The following is a 6048-nucleotide window of genomic DNA, read 5'->3' as shown; positions in this document are numbered from 1 at the left end:
CACCTAATCTCGATCCCACGCGTCCATGGCTTTGACAAACAACAAAACGCGTCTCGTGTCCAGCATGGCTTTGTTCAGTGCCGAGAGCCGCGCAAATCGTTCTTCAAACTCCCAGAGAAGCGCCGACGCATTCCTCCCCTTTTTGGGGGTCTCCACCCAAACCATGAAATCTTGCTTCGATAACCGAAGCGCGTCATCGAGCCCGTACCTTTCGAGCAGCCACCCCTCGAACTCTTCCTAGGTCCGGCATCCGGCCTGCACCTCGAGAACCTCCGCATGAATGCCCGGTGTTGCCACCCGAGGGAATCCGGCCAGCCGCCTGTCTTCTGGGATGTCTCTCATCACCATCTCGGCTCGGTAGGACACCAGATAGCTAGTGGCGTTCTTCCCTCCGAACCGGCCTATTGTGCCGACAATTGCTTCAATGGCCCTGTTGAGGGCGCTCGTGCCCTCGCAAGCACTTACTATCCGATCGATTGTTGCCACCATGGCCTCAGCGAGCTCCGATTCCCTCATCTTCGACTCCTCTGTCGCCTTCTTTCACGTCGGGTTCACCAAATTATGTCATGTTGTTCCGCTTTCACGTAGGAAATAAGGCGGGACCATGGGGGCCTTGAACCGAGGAGCAAGCGAGAGAAGCGCAAGTGTAGGCCCGTTAAGCCCGTTTGCCACTGACAACGCTTGCCGGCCGAATGAACCGCTAACGCATAACTGAACAAGATGTACACTCACGTAAAAGAGAGACTCACAGAAACATAGAGAGAGGGAAAACAACATATTCGATTCCTACAACAAAAAAGGTTACATTGTTTGCAAGATTATAACCGGATAGTTGGCGACAGACCCAACCCAAACAACCACACACCCATGCACACACACAGTAGAGCCTTGTCGGAAGACACACGGCTTTCCTCGAAGGAGAGGCAACCAACTCAGAACTTACAGAAAACAATGATAGAGGAAGAGAGAGCTCAGTTACTAGTTCGAGAGCACCTCGTCCTAACCAAAACGCGATATCTTTTCTGTCTTCACCCCTCCCCTTTTATAGGCCGCCGGGGGGGGACCGTTACATCCTATCACATCACCTTTATTCTCTGTCCCTTCGGACAGAGATCCGCTTCAATTTACTAGCTTATTATTACACCCTTCCTAGGATATGCACATCACGCCGGCCTATTCCTAATTATGTACACCATCTCAATACTTGTGCCCCACGTAAGGGCCGGTTCATACCCCTTTTTTACCGATTTTGCATAAGGCCAGTTTTCTTCACGACACCGGCAAGTCTACTATGCTAGTCGATGTCTCTCAGCTGCCGAACAAAATTATTCGACCACGGAGAGAGAAGCGCTCGGCATGATCTACAACATTACCAAGTTTCGGCACTATCTTCGCTCCATCTCGATCACTCGGCTCTTTTGTAGTTAGTAACAAAACAATCACTGATAGGGAGATTGGCTAGATGGATGTTGCTCTTACAAGAGTTTGTATGTACATATTGTATTGTGTTGCATGTGTTGTATGTATGGCATGTGTGCATGTGTATGTATGTACATATTGTACTGTGTTGCATGTGTTGTATGTATGGCATGTGACTATGTATAATGTATATATGTGTTATGTGTGTGTGTGTTCTATTTAGGTGCATATGTATGTATTGTATGTATGGCACGTGTCCATGCACGTATGTGTTATATGTGTGTATGTATGTATGTGTGTATCACATCTGTGTACGTATGTATGTGCTATGTGTGTGTGTGTGTGTCTTCTATATTTCTACGTATGTATGTATGTATTATGTACATTGTATATATATCATGTGGCTATGTGTGTGTGTGTGTGTGTGTGTGTGTGTGTGTGTGTGTGTGTGTTTTCTATTGATGTACATATGTATGTATTGTATTGCATGTGTATATATGTATGTGTGTGTATGTACATATTGTATTGTTTTGCGGGTGTTGAATGTATCATATGTATGTCATGTGTGTGTATATATATTCTTTACATGTGCATATGTATGTATCGTATGTATGGCACGTGTGTATGTGTTATGTGTGTCTATTCATGCATACAATACAATATATACATACACACATACAACACACACCACATACATATATACACATGTGCACGTATGTATGTGTGTATGTGTGTATGTATGTACATGTATGGATGTAAGTTGGTAACATTTATACAAGTATCATTGTCGGCATGTGTACCTATACACGTGTAGCAGTGTATGAATGAATATATGGATGTCCATGTACAAATGCATATATGTGTATACATGTAATATGTAATGTATTTATGTATGTATGTATGTATATTTTCGGTGTATTTATTGTGTTTAGTATGTTTATGGCTCATATATGGATGTATGTTTGCAATATCACATAATATGCATGCATATATCCAATGTATGTGTAAGCATACATATATCTAATGTGTGTGTGTGTGTGTGTGTGTGTGTGTGAAAGTATTGTAACTTGTATGACCCTGTATGACCTATATATATACTGATATGTGGAATATGTATGTATGTACCTGTATGCATATATGCATGTGTCAATGCACATGATTTAATGTGTCTGGATGTGTGTTTATAATATGTGCATAATATGTATGTATGTGTATGCAATATGTACTATTATAGTGTGTATGACCATGTGTGTGTCTATGTTCGTGTATGTGGTGATATGTATGTACATATGTAATGTATGTATGTATGTTCGTAAAATTTGTATATGTTACATTGTAGGCATATGTACGTATATATGTGTAGCAATCTATGAATGAAGATATGTATGTACATGTATGAACGTACGTATATGTATATATGTAATGTATTATTTTTGGGATATTCTCATGTCTAGTATGTGTATGGATCGTATATGGATTTATGTTGTCAATATGTACGTAATATGCAGTCATATATCCGATGTGTGTGTATGTAAGTATGTATATATGTGTAGCAATCTATGAATGAATATATGTATGGACATGTATGAATGTACGTATGTGTATATATGTAATGTATTTATGTATGTATGTTTTTGGGATATTTTCATGTCTAGTATGTGTATGGATAGTATATGGATTCATGTTTTCAATATGTACGTAATATGCAGTCATATATCTTATGTGTGTGTATGTATGTAAATATATGTGTGTAGCAATTTATGAATGAATATAATAATGTATGTACAGGTATGAATGTACGTATGTGTATATATGTAATGAATTAATGTATATATATTTTTGGGATATTTTCATGTCTAGTATGTGTATGGATCATATATGGATTTATATTTTCAATATGTATGTAATATGCAATCATATATCCGATGTGTGTGTGTGTGTGTGTGTGTGTGTGTGTGTGTGTGTGTGTGTGTGTATGTATGTATGTATATATGTAAGTATTGTAGGTTGTATGGTTCCATATAACCTATATATATATATATATACACATATATATGTATATGTATGGATATGTATATGTATATATATATATATATATGTATATATATCTATATATATGTATATGTATATGTATATGTATATGTATATGTATATGTATATGTATATGTATATGTATATGTATATGTATATGTATATGTATATGTATATGTATATGTATATGTATATGTATATGTATATATATCTATATCTATATCTATATCTATATCTATATCTATATCTATATATATGTATATCTATATGTATATATATATATGTATATGTATATATGTGTGTATATATATGTATGTATGTATGTATGTATGTATGTATGTATGTATGTATGTATGTATGTATGTATGTATGTATGTATGTATGTATGTATGTATGTATGTATGTATGTATGTATGTATGTATGTATGTATGTATGTATATCTATATATATTGTGGGGTCACGTGGTAAAACCAGAGGCTATATATATATATATATATATATATAGATAGATGTATGTATGTATGTATGTATGTATGTATGTATGTATGTATGTATGTATGTATGTATGTCTATATATATTGTGGGGTCACGTGGTAAAACCACAGGCTAAAACCCCTCACCTAACCCAAGTGGTTATAACCAGGGTTAGGGGAGTTAAACCTTGAGTTAGTTAGTTATGCTATAGTTAGTAAAAGGTTAGTTAGAGGAAAGTAACTAGAAGTGTGCCAAGATAACCGAATGGATCTTGGAATGTATTACCAAGTTGTATAAAGGCATTCAGATGGAATGGAAATGGGGAGAGAGTTTTGAGGCATTTTACACACATTGGTGGAGAAGACGGGCAACAATCAACACACCAAATTAAGAAAAAACTGAAGCAAAAACAAGACGCTACTCCAACAAATTAGACACCACCACATCAAGAAGAAGAAGCCGCAACGCTACCCCAACACAACAAGACGCAACAATAGCAAGTCGAAACCAACATACATATGGCATCTCCAATACAGAACAACGGAGCAACAGAATGCACCGACATGAATCTTGAATTTCTGCAACACCACCAAGAAAATTGTCAAACTTTTCAGATGGATCAACTAATACAAACGGTATCTAACATCGCAATACAATCAAATTTGACTAATCAGGCCATGCTATCTTTTTTCTCTTCGTAGACAGATAGGCACACAAATCACCCAGATCCACAAGTACGACCTAAATCCTTCTCAGGTCTGTCGTCTGAGGACATCCTTTCTTGGCTCATTTTGAGATGGTGGCAAGCTATCATTAGTGGCCCGAAGCACGAAAAGCACTAGAGATGTGAACCTTATTGGAGGGCATTGCGGCCACATGGTTCATACAGCAAACAAAGGAGTCCAAGAACAATTGGTCGATACTTAAATCCCTCATGATCGGGAATTTCGCTCACCATGACTCAACTCAGACAGCTCTACAACAACTAGAGACTATCAAACAACAACAACATGAGCCAGTGACACAATTCACAATCCGATTACAACAATTACTTACTCGCGCAAATCCAACAATGCCAGAATCGATGAAGCTATTCTTCTTATGGCCACGGCTACGCCCAGAAATATATCGTCGAGTGCGCGACCAAGGCCCCAAAACATTTCAAGAAGCCATCCTTATTGCGCAACGCATTGAAGCAGCAACGCAAACAGAACTCCAAATGAGTTGGTCGTCCAATGTCAATTCTGAGAAGCAGTACAATAGCAACGCCACGCCGATGGAGATCGATATCCAGAATGCTCAACTACAAGCAAGAAGGAACCTGGCAACACGTGATGCACAAGGACGACCTAAGTGTTTTTTTGCAACAACTATGGGCACATGAAGAAACATTGTCGGAAATGGAACAACCACACACAGAAGCAGAATGTGCAAGTACAGTTGGCTGACAACAGTTACCGGGCCGACCTGTCGGAAAACTGAGTCACAAGGTGTTGAAGGGAGCACAACCCCCGCACATACAAGCATCCACATCCTCAAGTTCTCCCGTGTGCACGACCATGGCCACAATTTTTTTTTTCAAAAGAAAGTATACTTCCATTAGTATTTAGAAAAGTCATAACAACATACAAAAACTTCCCCAAAACATCTTTATAAGATGTTGGTTGAAAAAACAAAAGTTTTGATGAAAAGTTTTGACTCTAGCATAGAGTAAAGTAAACAATCAATCTGAAAATTGTTCTATAAAAAGCTTCCACAAAGGTCTACCAAACGAGGTAAAATGCAATCTACACCCTTTTGTTATGCAATCAAGAACCTTCAATCTCCATAACATGTTGCAGGCTGTAAATAGCCATCTTCTTTCACCCGTTTCGGGTGATCAAGAGTCCTCAAGGGATGTTCCATTCAAGATCCCAATACCCTCTGTTTTTCTCTTTGTTTGATGCCTCGTGAAGATTGTCAAGGCCTCCATACTGAATGCAAACTATATGTCCCCCTGGTTTAAAGATTGTGGCTTGCATACTTCCATTGTCCAATGTTATAAGCGTGTGAAGCCTTTGTCTTTTTTTAACCCACATAATTGTTTGATAAGTTGGCACTGTCCATAAACATTCTGTATTAAC

General features: G+C 38.4%; 1 long non-coding RNA gene across 1 annotated transcript; it reads right to left on the bottom strand.

Moving 5' to 3' along the window:
- Window positions 1-4762: 4762 nt before the first annotated feature.
- Window positions 4763-5493, bottom strand: LOC147855680 (uncharacterized). Its single transcript, XR_015530869.1, has 3 exons — window positions 5393-5493; window positions 4982-5246; window positions 4763-4901 (listed from the first exon to the last, which is right to left on the bottom strand). It is a non-coding gene; the product is annotated as an uncharacterized LOC147855680 (long non-coding RNA).
- Window positions 5494-6048: the final 555 nt, after the last annotated feature.

The sequence above is a fragment of the Azolla caroliniana genome, unplaced genomic scaffold (assembly GCF_043228905.1).
Source record: "Azolla caroliniana isolate FFs.n. ecotype wild unplaced genomic scaffold, voAzoCaro1.0.p SCAF_14, whole genome shotgun sequence".
NCBI lineage: Eukaryota > Viridiplantae > Streptophyta > Polypodiopsida > Salviniales > Salviniaceae > Azolla > Azolla caroliniana.
The sequence above is the reverse complement of the archived record's forward strand: the minus strand, read 5'-3'. Positions and strand labels throughout refer to the sequence as shown.